At 42.3% G+C, this 14,229-nt stretch overlaps 1 protein-coding gene across 12 annotated transcripts in view; it reads right to left on the bottom strand.

The window, feature by feature from the left end:
- The window catches only part of PTPRF (protein tyrosine phosphatase receptor type F), a 381,489-nt gene that overhangs the window by 283,707 nt on the left and 83,553 nt on the right, over nucleotides 1–14,229 (bottom strand). For 11 of the 12 annotated variants that reach the window (XM_066192652.1, XM_066192651.1, XM_066192663.1 and 8 more), the window contains exon 2: nucleotides 4,356–4,436. The gene's annotated coding sequence lies outside the window, so the exon portion shown is untranslated. Of the gene's footprint in view, nucleotides 1–4,355; nucleotides 4,437–12,078; nucleotides 12,098–14,229 lie in introns of those variants that run through there. The other variant, XM_066192653.1, reaches the window with a different exon arrangement.

The raw sequence follows: 14,229 nt of genomic DNA, 5'->3' as shown, positions 1-14,229 counted from the left end.
TTTTAGTCAGAGGAGTTTGGTGTCATGCAATTGCTCAGCCACAGCTCAACAAACCTCATTATTTCAGGCGTCCTTAGAAATCCAGAGTTTTGCCCGAGAGTACGATGGGATGCGCATCCGTTTGCTGTGGCACTGTGCCCCAGGAATGGCACAGCTGGTGCTCATGCCCAGCAGAGCCCCAGGAGCTGGCACAGGCACAGGGAACCCCAGCACAGTCACAACTCCGTGCTTTTTAATCCATCACCCCGCTGGGCTCTACTTCAAACCCACAGTTTAACCAATACTGGCTGGTTTCAGCCAAGCCTGTGCTGATAGTAGACGGAACGAAACCAAGTTAATTAGAGTTAAATGTAGCCTCAAAGGAGATCTCAGCACCAAAACTCCTTATGCACATTAACTTATATAGCATGTATTTTTAATGAGTTCAGCACTTGTCTCGAGTTTAGGAAACACACACATGGGGTGGCAGCTATTCAAAGCCGTTGCGCCAGAGCATGAGCAAGTGCTGACTCTGCAAGATGACAAGGTTATGTTGCCAGTTATGGAGATTCTACCTTTATTGCACAACCCTCAGATACCTAAATTTAAATTAAACAGGTGAAGTGACAACACAAAAGCCACCTACCAATACGCTCATCGTAAAATACAAAAGGAAATGAAAAAGACCAGTGGGCTAAAGCTCGCATTCAATTTTGCAAATATGTTTAAATCTTGTAACATCTCCGGCATCTCCTGAGCCTCTTTTTCATAAATAAACTTCTGAAAATATGTATCCCTGTAGACAGCTAAAGCAAACACCTTCAAAGCAGAAGGGAATTTTACAAGTGCAAATTTGGAGCTTTAAACCCCACCCTTCCATCTCCTCATGCATTCTCCAACACTCATCATATGAAGCCTGGTAAATGGCCAGTAGTTGTGCCCTTTGGGTTCCAAAATATATTAAAGCAATCTACTTATTTGTGAGATAAAAGGACTTGCAAAGACTCCTAAGTCCAAAAAATACATAGTCATATATAAATAAAGCTGAATTACACCAGCAAATTCTGCCAATGCCCTTTTGAGCCTGTCATTTAAGTATAGCCAGAAAACACTGTTCACTGGATTACAGTGAAAAGTAAGGGGCAACTCACTGTTTTGCATTAATTATAAGTATGTTCCAGCCAATATGGCATTAACATGCAATTAAATCACTTTGAATCAAGTAAGTTTTGTGCCAGCATTTTGTAGAAATATGTAACCTCTATTACAGAAAACAACCCTTCAATTAGAATACGGTATGGCAACACATTTTCCAAAATGTAAATAAACTAAAGAATAAAAATGTTCAAAGTATTATAAGAGGACAGAGTGACCCAATGACAACAGTTTTACACTTTAAAGTCAGAATGAAACAAACTAATTGTGTAGAAGTCTCAGCTTCAACTGCAATTCCAGTAGTAATGCTGCTTGTATAAAAATCCCGAAAACCCTAACCACATAGATATACAGTATTTCCTCAGCAATAGCCAGTTCAGATGAAAAATCTTAACTTTGTTTTTCTTTTAATCTTTTCAACCAGTATTCACTTTAATAAATTTCTTAACTTCATGACTGTAACATTCAAATAAATAGGTACTTTTGTATATCCTTGAAAATGCAACCATACAACAATTTTAGTTTAAATGAATGACAAAAGACTGCTTCAGGACACAGTGCTGTCTCAAAACTCCTGAAAACTTAATCTGTATTCTGCTAATCTAGGTTACAGTTTATCTTCAGGGGTTCTCCTGCAACATCATTCCTTGATGCTTTAGATTCAGCCTGACATGATTGAAAAGGCTTCCTTTTCTCTTTTCTCCCATTCATCCACTTTGTTCCCAGGTTCCCCTGTTGCCTCCCCCAAATAATTATTAGGGAAATTATTTTAAAAGAAAACCCCACAGATAAAGCATGACCTAGAACAGGGATATTCTGCCCAATTTATGTTCCAGAAAGTTGATTTACTTTAAAAGATATAATTGCATGCCACTCAAACTGTACTTTCAGCCACACTTTTTATTGACTGAGTCTGTCATCTTTTCTTTCCTAAAACCTGAGTTTACTTTAAGAATGACAGAAGACTTTCTCAGGGTCAGCTGAAACCATTCATAACTACACATACCAGAAACGAAGTGCTATAAAACTGAGAAGCCCTCAAGGACAGCTGTTTAGCTGAGGAGCTGCATCAACCAAGCTGCTGCCTCAGCTCCCGTGTAATGTCACTTCTGGTTCACTTCTGTCACCACGTAGTGCCCTCCCAGGGGGGTGGCCATCTCCAAACTAAGACTGCTCTACAGTGCTTCCAAACACAATACAAAACAAAATGCAGATGATTAGTTAAGAAATGTGAACCTAAGATGACAGATGCTATCATAATTCAGATACTGTCCAGGTTTGCAGCTCACCAAGGCTGCCCATCACAGGGATATACTCGGCCCTGCTGGCCACTGCCAGCCAGCCTGGCTTCAAGCTGACAGCTCCATGGGACAGGTGAGCCTGCAAGGAAGCTACTGGGGAACAGGGAATCTGACCTGTCTGCACCTCTGCAGACTCAGCACCTGTTCATGTCCCATCTCCTGAGCTAAGGGAGAAAAGGCATCCAGTATTCAAACTCTGTTCTTCAGTGGGCACAGCAGCCCAGAGCCTTCCTGCTCACCCTCCTGCCTGCGCCCAAACGCAATCACGCCAGCCCGGGCTCACCTCTGAGGAAAACCAAGCATGCCATACACCACACCAACACATCCTTCCCTGCCCTGCTGCTGCTGTGAAACACAAGGGCTCTGAACCCTCCCACTGTGCTGCCTCTGCATAACCTCTGGGGCAGCACATCCCAAACCCTGAGCACCACCTCCAGCTGTGCCTGCCACTGCCCAACCCAGCACCAGGTGCTGGCAGGATCTGCTCCACAAGGCTCTGAGCCCAAAAGACCTGGAGCAGCTTTCTCCCCGCCCCAGGGCCACATCAGCAGTACTTTCAAACACACATACACGGACATACCTACCACATGCGCTTCTATCTCCACTTAAGCAGCAACACCAGTTCTGATGTTAGAGAAATGTTGCTTGTTTCAAGCATCAGCATCTTAGCTAATGAATTTTTGCTACTCTTCTACACTCAACAAATACTGGGCTGAGTAACATATAGCCTAATTGACTGTTAAGGTCACTGGCCAGCTCTTTAATCTTATTTAGTACACTTTGAGACAGTTGGTGAGTCATTAGGGCCTTATTCTTGGGGACACAAGGACATGTAATACACACTAATAAAGGGCATAAATGTGATCGAGTATGTGTATCTTACAGATTGTGAAATTAGAAAGATGGCATTAAATATTCCTTTGCAATGTTATATTTTCAATAATTTTGATGATTTTACATACAATAAAAATATTGATCAGAGCCTCTTAGTGCATTCCTAACTTATAACACTGCTGTAACTCTAAGAAAATTCTTCAAGTAATAAAAGTCACACTTTAAATACCATCTTGAAGAGAAGAAAGGGCTCAAGGGAGACCTAACTTAAAAATTCCTCACTTAAAAGGGGAAAAGAAAAGAGACATTTTTCAAGCTGTTATTCATGATATTTGATTCTATGATCTAAATTGTAATTCAGTGCACACACGTGTCAGGAACTTTGCAATACTTTTGAAAGGGATCAGCATCACTAATCAGGCACTGAAATCCAATTTCTGGGAGAATCTGGGAGCTCAAAGCTGCACATTTTAGCTGGCTTGGAAAGATCTTTGAAAAATAAAGTTAAACAGTAATTATATATAAGTGTGCTTGAGAAACTTTACACCTGTCTTGACATGAACCAGATCTTTGCATGGATGATGAAATTCTTGGCATTGCTTTAGGTGATTGGGAAGGCATTAGCTTAGGGAGGGTAGAAATTCAAGAGCCACAAGCCTAGACAGGTAGGATAAAGGAGTTACTGACTCAAAAAGGCAGGGCAGCTTATCTGTGGAAGCCTAAACATGCTAATAATTCAACATAAACAGATCTGCCGATATTTTTAGAAAGGAATTTTAACTCATAAGTAACAATGTTAAAAAAAGAACACCAGTATCCCTAATCATATTTTCCACAGGTCCTCCCAGCTCCTTGCAGATTATTGCTACTAAAACTCAGACGAGACACAAAAAGAAAAAACAAATAAGTAAAAAGAGGAAGAAAGAAAATATGCCAGAGATAGGTGGCTGGGTATAGGATTAGGACAATAATGAACTTGTTGGCAATCAGTGTTTGACTGCTGGCTATGCTACAACACTACTGCAACCTTTGTCTCCCTCTGTCTCAGTTCCCAGTCTGTAAAACCAAGTGATAATATTTCCTTACCTCACAGGAACGTTCTCAGAATAAATCCATAAATGCCTGGAAGACACTGAGACACCACTGTGACAGAGGCCATAAAAATACCTAGGGGAAAAACAAACAACATAAGAATAAGTGTCATAAGTGACCAAAACAGCAGAGACATTCACAGATTAAAGGTAGAGCAAAGATTAAAACTTTGCTTAATGACATGAATTCTCCACCCTGGGGAAGAAACAGTTCAGTTGAGCACGTATTCCCATAGAGCACTTCTAAAACCATGACAGCGACGGACAATTTCCCCTTTTCTCCTTGCACATGACACAATCATGATAATCCACCACCAAGCAAGCAGGAAAGATGTTTACAGATCATTAGCTTAGCCCTCCATGACAGATATCACATCCAAGAACCCAAATCACAGCAACAGAGCCTCACATACTGACAGTGCTCTTCCTCAGCCTCCACATCCAATTCTAACTGCAGAGCTGAGCTCCTCCAGTAGTTAAAAAACTTTCAGCCTAACACTTATTCCTGAACAGCTTTTATCCATTTGTTTTCATGCCAACATTGATCCAGCAGCTTAAACAGCTTTTCCCTATCCCTTAAGTTTATTTCCCTGACAATAAAAAATGAATTATACCACCTCCCTGTCAGGGCTCATTTGCCCACCCAAATCAAGCAAGATCTTGGAGTTTGCTCACTGGTGACTCCCCATCTTTGGTATTACCTGTCTCCTGTATCACCCACAGCAGCATCTTCTGCCCAACCCCATCCTTGTGCCCCGCTGTCACCTTGCAACTGCCCGAAGATGTGTTTCTCCAGCATTTTCAGCTGGTAACCCCCTCCATCCCAAGTGCAGAGCAGAAGCTTATCTCCTAATGCCTTCCAAGGTTATGACGCAGCATGCCATCACCATGGAGATATGCCCCAATTCGACTGCTCTGGGTCTCAAGCTCTTTCTGAAAGACACCCTGACCTTTCACAGCACTGACCTTGCCTCCTACCTGTCTCACCTCTGAGTCCCCAGGACACTGCTCCGTGATGCCAGGAACATCACAGGGAACATGTGTGGTCTTCCTAAAAACATACCTCCTATCTTCAGTGTCAGCTCAACCCACAGCTGGTGGCTTGAGCTCAACTACTCCACTAAGCATACTTTAACATGAGCCAAATGACTACAGCCCTCTGAAGGATAAGTGATTCAAAATTATGCAAATGCACAGAATACATTATTTAGTCTTTATCATTTACAAAGTACGCATTTTGTAAACAGTTTCAGCTCTCTTACGGAGAGTGTGACAGTGCCCTGAAATTTGGGTGTCTGATGGTTGCCGCATCATGCACTGACCATCATATCCCTGGTGGGAGAGGGAGAGGGTCTGCTCCGATTCTGAGGTGGGACATGAGGCTTGAACAGCCTACCTGCCCAGTGTCCCCTGTGCTCAGAGATACCTCCACCTACCCCCTCATACACACACCCCCTGGAACTCCTCTCTCATGCCCTCAACAACTCAGCTGACCAGGACAGTAAAAATCCCCCCAATTTTTTCCATTTCTGAGGGGAGAGGGCAGTTCCTTTGCTCCTGGCACTTTGTGTGGAACCAGCTCAGGAGCTGCTCAGACAAGCACTGGAGCTGGTAGGAGGGGAAGAGCAACCTCCCCCTTCTTGCTGGCAGTTTGCCCCCAGATCAGACTGGGACATATTGGAAACCTCAGCCCAGAGAACCAGAATATACTCACCTTTCCAAGGACTTGCAGCCATTTAAAACTGTGCTCTAATAACCTTCACAAACAAATATATTATGCAATTTATGTTATGCAGCATTGACTTCAATGACTCTGTAGCAGTGCTTACACTACTATATTTACTTCTGGCATACACTGGCAGCCTTGGCTGTAATTATTCTGAGCGTGCTCCTGTTCTAAACCCGGAGGTCTTACCCTGCCAATATCTATGCACAATGCTCCTCAGTAGGTTTTCTATAACTTTCACCACACTGTCCTTCTTTCTTCTATCCCTGCAAGCCCCTTTGTCTAGAACATGTTGTAAGTTTCTCCTCCTTTCACACAGGGTCCCAGTTTTATAACCCAGTACCTCTCCCTCACTATCAGATCACCAACTTCCACCTTCAGCTGTCCTACACTGTTGGTCCCCATCCCTCAGGAGAGAATTTTAGACAAGTACCCTGGCACCTCCTGCCAGGCTCTCTGAAATTTGAAGAAAGCCCTCTTTTAGGCATGTACACATCCACCTTGATGCCCATGGCACAGATCAGCATACTAAATAAACAGAAGAGAGATTACATAGATTTGTTTTCTCCCTTCCCCCAGACTAATAGTATGACCATTTCAGTACTGGCTCTTTCCACTTTCTTTAACAGTCTTTTCTGCAGGAATGGCAGTTGCATCAGAGTGGAATCCATCCAGCAGTAAGTGGTTTGTTAATTCCCAGGACATGTTGCATCCAGACAACGACACTTAAGCTACTTAAAAAGCAACCCTTTATTAAATGCATAAAAATGCTTGAAATTTCTGTAAGCCAACACTTTAAATTAATGACTTCATTTAAATATATCAGTCTCTGCTGCTAATTGTTATACTGCTTTTTAGGCATTCTTTTAAACATATTCCTTGGAAACCTTATGAATCTGTTATAGTTCTAACACACAGTTGCAGTCATTCATGGCACATACTCATCTATTTCACTAGAAACTTCTTTCTCCCAAAAGCTTAAGCAGCTTTTTACATTTGTGTAACAGGGGCAGTTCAAGTCAACTATTCTCTGCTACACCACAGTGACACTATTGCTAGAAAAGGAAGTGGAAACATGTCACTAAAAAAAAACCCCCCAAAAAACAAAAAACAACAACAAACCACCAAAAAACCCACCAAACCACCTCTTCTACATTGAAAATACTAAGACTCAGCAACGAATTTTAAGATGAGGTTAGAAAATAATCTCTGTCATATTAAGCACTGTTTAATAAGCAATTGAAGATTCCTGGAAATCCCTGCCACAAGAGGACCTGTGCACACCCAAATTCTGCTCTGAATTTCTTTGCATCTGTTCATCTGACAGATACATTTAAAGTTTTACACTGATTCAGCTTTGGATGTCTTAACTGACTTTACAAAGGAAATGTTCTGCTTTTACAGGGAAAGGGCATATAAACATTAGGTATTTGCTGCTGAGGATTAAATATTAACAAAAAAAATTAATCAGCAGTGACGAAAGTGGTGATGGCATTCACTGGAGATAACCCCCTCCATGCAGCATGCTGCAGTCTCCATCTGATAATTTAGGCTGCTGGAGGCCTCGAGTGACGAAAGAGAGACCATAACAACAGGATTTTAGCACACTGAAGTAGACACAGCTCCCCCACTCCCACAAGTTAAACTCAAGGCCATCAGGAGCAGTGGGGAAGCTGCCAGGAGTGAGTGCCATGCTGCACGTCCCCTGCAGCACTCTGAACAAGAGCCCAGCACCTCCAGCTGCACCTGGACATTTCTGCTGCTGAAAACATGAGCACTACACCTCAGTGGGTTTTGCCAGTTTCCATGTGCCAAGCCAGGAATATTTTCTGGAACTCTTCAAGGCTGAGTTTTCAATCTATGAGACAGTGCTTACTGAACAGACAACACCAGCAGCTATGAGCTTTCTCTGCAGCATTCACAACAGCAAGGAATTCCTCATCTCTTGGTGAGCTCCCATGCTGGCTGACGCTGCAAGAGGCACTGCAAGGGGCCAAGAAAAGCCACAGCTCAACACAAGAAAATGGCAAATTGTGAAAAACCTGCATCACAAGGTTACCTGCCTAGGCACAGCTCCAACAGAGCTCCATAAATACCTCCGTCTAACACTGACAGAGGTTAAAAACCTATTATCTTTCCCAAATGACAGTGTGAACACATGTTCAGTGGAACACCCCGCCTCACCAAGCTACAAAGTAGATTCTGCTCTTTCAGTTCAACAAATACAAACCACAGGGAGCTTTTTAAATGAAAGCATTATGAAGATTACATTAGGCAAGTTTGATCTACTGTAAAACACTCGCATACAACATTAAGAGGTAGAACAACCTTTAACACCTGCTTTTTCTTCAAACATAGCACTACCTCTGTGCATGGTTTAGCTCTTAATGGGACGAAATCTCAAGCTAATTTGTATGGCTTACTCCATCAGCAAAGAATACTTCAAATGTTTGGGATCTAGCGTTCCACTAACGCTGAACTGATGAGAGCATTCTTTCAAGAGTGTGTACTCCACAGTGCTGCTCAGCCGGCTGTTGCCCTGTGGGACGGATCCGCGCAGCGGAGAATATTTTCACCCTGGTGTGAAATGTTGTGACACAAGAGGAGGTGCAGCAGCTGGAAAAGCACTGCATGATCCAAGCAGTGTTGAAAGTCATCATCATAAATATTCACAAGCAGACTGAATTGTTTTCTTACTAACAGCACATTGCTATTCACAAATATTAATTAGTTTCTAAATACCAACTGTTACTCAGCCCTCCCCCTGCCATGTGACATGGGCTGCATGGCTGGCTTGCAGACCATCCACACTGCTCAGAGATTTAATGATGTTTCAACTTCCAGAGCTCACTCAGCTGCTGAGAAGAGAGGAAGAGAATAATTACTTACTTATGTCTTTCTCTGCTGACCTCTCTGGCAGATGAAACGAGCAGCTTTAATGGCCTCTGAAGAGAGGCTGGTCCAGTCCTTAGATGGGAAGGACGACAATTGCACTAGTAGGTCTTTGGAATGGAGAATGATTTTAAAGATCCAACTTCAAAGATCTCAGTGAGGGGAGAGTTCAAACTCAAAACTTCTCCCCAATGGAGGGAAGAAAGCAGTAATGCAATCACTCGTGTTTCCAGCGATCACTCACACTTCAGACAGAGCTGAGGCACCAGGAATTGCCTGTCACATCCTACAGTATAAATAAACCACAGACTGCCAGGAGGAAAGCTGTTACAAACCTTGGCAATTTTCTTTGGATTTCTTAAGATCACTTCTTCAAAGGATCTCTCTGTAGTAAGAGTATAGGTGCAGACAGACAGACAATATGGGATTCCTTTTCCTCCCCACCAGCAACAACCTCCTCCTAATTATGAGTATCACCGACAACACGACAAAGTCGGGCAGAGCACTGATGGAACCAGGCAGAGCACGGATAAAATGCACAAGTTAGTAGTACTCTTAAGGTTGAAGTGACACAGATGAATGATGAAGCACTGTCTTGGTTCTCTACAAACCCTGGATGGAAGATCCCTCAGACCTTTCAAACACACTCCTCCCACTCAGTGTCCAGCAGAGACAGCCAGGGAGGACTAACTTATCTTGAAGAATTCAAATTAATACAAAAAAAGAATGGGACTATTTTGAGCCTGGGCTCACACGTAGCCTCGCTGAAAGAGATGAACCTGAAGCATTCTCCTCACAGATGCCAGCTGAAAGACACAAGCTCCGAAAAGCAGCATTTGGCATTTCCATCATCTCGGGAAGCAGTGCTGCCTTTTCAGTGCAAATGCAGCACGAAGGTTGTTATCCCACAGCTGCCAGACTCAATACCAAGGCACAGACATAAGCTTATAAGTTTGCCAGGGAGGAGACACAACCTATTCTATACACATTCCCGTAACATCAGATTTTTCTTACCAGCATGATTTCACTGGTACATCCCAATCTGAATACCTCTTAACATTTTTTTTAAGATCTTGTGCATCAGGCTATAAGCTCTACGGAACGACTAGAATAGAACAGCTAATAAATTCCAGATTTTAGATGGAAAGTCAGAGCAGTTTTTGCTGGAAAACATAACTGCAGGACAACTTAACCTTGTTTTTGCTAAATATGGAATGGGGAATGCAGTCAGGGCTTGATATCCTCAAACTCCTAAGAGAAAAAAAATTCTGCCATAGTTCCTGCAGACAGCAGTAACCCAGGACTACGAGGATTTTCTCAGAGTTTGGACAGCCTCACATTCAAGTCCCTAAGATTATAAAACTGGAAAGTGGGAGGGCAAGGAGCACACGCACACGAAGTCGTTTTTCCAGTGACTGACAAACACAGTACTCAATTTCTTAGGGAATTGAATGGCTGGAGCTGAAGTTAAGCTTCACTAGAGCTATATTTAGTTCTGCACAAATACAAATTAGGAAACCCTTTCTTCCCAGTTACTAATGCAGTGTGACAGGAAACAATTATTTGCTCAGTGTCTAATGTTACCTTTGGTGAATATCTAGTTCACAGAAATTGTATATTGTATAATAAAGAACCAAGCTTATATTCTGCAAATCAGTGAGAAAACTTATTTAAGATGATGAAGAAGCATTTGATTTGAACACATCTGAGCTACACTGGTCTTAGCTATGCAGATAGAGTTAGTGCTAAGGCATCTTCTGCTTTGATAATTAACAAAGTCAGTTTGTTTTCCAAATTCTACATTAATTTATTCAAGAACTCTGCAGATATCCTAAGAATATCATGGCTCCCCCAAAGTGTAGAACAGAGCTGGGCACACGGACAGAACAATTAAAATAAAAATAAAATCCATCTTTTATGATTTCAAGTGCCAGTTTCTCTCTATGAAAAATGCAATTCTGTGTCACAAGGGAGCTCTCAGCTCAGCAATTGCTTCAGTCTTCAATCTCTACAAAACACAAAAGACAACAAAATGCATGATTCACATGAAGGGCTAGATAGACCTTGGAGAACCAAGCCATGATTGTATAGAGAAGTCCCACGTGCTTTAGACAGGCTCAAAAGGCTGCACTCAAAAAATCCTAGGCATGTGGCTGAGAAGAAACCCTGCTCCTGCCTACTACTGCAATAATGTTGACTAACAGGGTTGGAGTTTCTAAGCCATCCAACACAGCACCCTGACACACTAAGGAAGTTAGAAAGAATACAACACTACTCCACAAATCTGTCCTTTCTTCTGGCACCACCGGGCCAATACTTGCCAGGCCCTTTGCTATAGTCACATGAGTATTTCTAGAGCTGAAGGAGCTGACATTTCATGTTTGGCTTAATTAAGACCCAGGATAACCAGAGAGATGCACTGAGTATCAGTGCTCTGATGAACTTTTTAGCTGCAGAACCCTTTGATATAGAAGGCAGATGAGCCCTTGACACCATCCAAACAACCATCAGCAGCCCAGGTTTCTTCAGCCAAAGCTGGACTACAGAATTATATGCATGTCTTTGCCTAACTATTCACAGATTTCTTCGGGGGGGGGGGGACCAAGGGAGCTGATAAACATTTGGTTTCTTGGTATTGTCTTTTTAAACATTATCAGTTATTTTGATAGTATGTTCTTGGAGCAGGTCAAACATGGAAATATGAGAGTTCTGGGCACAAAGCAAACAAAACTCTCAACATAAGGCAAAATAATTTCCTGAGAGATTCTGAACAATCTCTCTTACCTACAAGTGCCAGGTATGACTAAGTTTGATGAATAAGTTACAAGGATTTCCAGGGAGAAATGACACCACTACTCCCACTTGTACAAAATCTAGAAACATTGCTTATGTGCTCTATCTTCTTTGAGGATCCTGTGGCACCGGGGAAAATTCATGCTCCACCCTGGGCATCTCAAGGTTTGACCAGGATTTTACTTCAGATGCCCATAAGGTCCCCGCCTATGTTTTACTTGCTAAACGTTTACTGTAACAAGGTAATTCCTACAGGGCTCCCTATATTGATCAGCAAAACCCATGCAGAGTCAAAGACTTATCTTACCTATACTGCTGCAGGGAGGGGGGCTAAATTTTTTCAGATACATCCAACTGACACATTACTATTTTATCCAAGCTCAGCTGTACATCTCTCCCCAATTTCCAATAGCGTCTAAGGAGTGGGAACAATCACAGATATGCATCACTTGGGTAGAGGTGCACATCAATATTCAGCCCACAGATCTTGCTAGTAGCAAAGGGCAGCAGCCACGTCATCTCGTTCCAAGGCGTACCAGATTACAGACTTTCCTCTAGTTCAGCAGTACCGACACAGCCAAGCTGGCAGACCAACACATGCACGAGCCTGAAAAAACAAGAAGTGGTTGGAGCTCTTCACGGAGCTGATGCAAGGTAAGTGCATTTTCTCATTACTCGTGTAACTCGTGTAAGCACTACAGAGCAACACTCTCCATGACTAAACAGGAATAGTTGCTGTCAATGTTTGAAGCAAACAGATTGGACTTTCACGGCATCAAGCACACGTAGGCCATGTTCACCTTCTAGTTTCCTGGAATCTTTTAAGTCATTATATGACTCTATACTGCTCCTTGACTGTTCTCTCAAAAGAGAGGATGCAAAGCCAAACAAGGCTCTAGCTTGGAACAAGATGAACAATTACACTGGAAGAGACTCATTTTCACTAGAAATCTCATTTCATTTCACACCTTTTCTCACTCCTCCAAAGAGTCATCCACTTGTTCTCTTCATCACAGTGCTAAAATAATCAGGAGAAAAAGTAGGAATGTCCTTTCTGATACACTTTCCCATGTTGTACCTCCTCTCCCCTCCTCAGAGTATCGAGCTTTTTTAGACAAATGTATAATATGAATGGCATCATGAAGAACTTTACAGAGGTTCATGTTATGAGGAAACATGGATGACTGGCATACAAATTATTATTAGCTACTAAGTAATCAAAGGGATAAAGACACGTTTCAAGAATTATGAGTAGCTAATTATTAGCAATTAGGATTAGAGTTACTCTTTTTAAGAAATTTGCTACTATACATCAGCCTACTGTATCTTTTCATGCATATAGAATAAGAGGTGGATCTCTTTTCATCCGAAGTATCCATTCCCCAAACACTCACCCAACCTTGGAATCTGAGTAACCCAGAAGGAGTATTTCATTCCATACACAAGATCTCAAAATCTCAGCTCTGTACATCATATAAGCCACAGTTATACTGTTGTTCCAGAAAAACCTGTGCTGATTCCCAGCTAGCTTGGAAAAGAGAAAAAAAACAGAACGTGGTTACTGCCTCTTTGACCAGGATGGGCTAGAAAGGAGCACTCTCCAAGCACTGCTCCATGGTTTCCCACCTCCTCTTTTGCAAGGTTTTAATTCCACATCAAGCAGGCTCCTGCACAGAACTGACTTTAAGGGACTCTAGAGAACTTTGAAGGGTTTAAGAACAAACTAGAGAAAAGCACACAGGTATCTTGTCAACACCGGAAGAGCAGAACAGCTCTAGCACTAGGGTGCAGAAATGAAGAGATCTGAACAACTAGATTACAAACTCCTAAGAGTAACACCAACAGGACAGACAACATGAAGTCAGGACTAGGACTGTTCTTTCAAGGATTAACAGCTCTCAGCCTTCTTTGCTTACCCAGTGGCATACCTCCACAGGACAGCAAATTCCTGCTGTAATGAAAAAAACCCTTGTGTTATAAGAAATGTTATAAAATTAATGCAATACAGTGTAATGGCTTGATTGGTTTTAAGCTCAGTCCAAGCTCACGTGAGTATTGCCGGAAGTGTTCCTCCATTGCAGCGAAGAGCTGATATTTATTTGTCTCTCTACAAGGCTTTTGACACAAAGCCTGCAGACCCAAAGAATGCATTAACACTCAAGAATCAGCAGCAATGTCCAAACTGATAAACTGCTACCAGCAAACCCCACTCTACTTATAACCAGTCTTTAACACCTTCATGTAACATACTAGGGTTTTTTATTTCTACCTTCTCTAACAGGGTAACTAAAACTAGAAATAGCATCAGTCTGCACAAACCAAACATGTTTTCCTTTCAGAGCAGCAATGCTACCATCCCAGACAAGAGCTGGAATTCCAACAGTCATCACACTGGAACATCCAACCCCCACCAAAGGTGAGATGCAGCTTAAAATTGAAATACAGGTGGCCTAAAGTG

This window comes from Chamaea fasciata, unplaced genomic scaffold (genome assembly GCF_029207755.1).
Source record: "Chamaea fasciata isolate MVZ Bird 193981 ecotype frontalis unplaced genomic scaffold, bChaFas1.0.hap1 SCAF_10, whole genome shotgun sequence".
NCBI classification, from domain to species: Eukaryota; Metazoa; Chordata; class Aves; order Passeriformes; family Sylviidae; genus Chamaea; species Chamaea fasciata.
The sequence above is the reverse complement of the archived record's forward strand: the minus strand, read 5'-3'. Positions and strand labels throughout refer to the sequence as shown.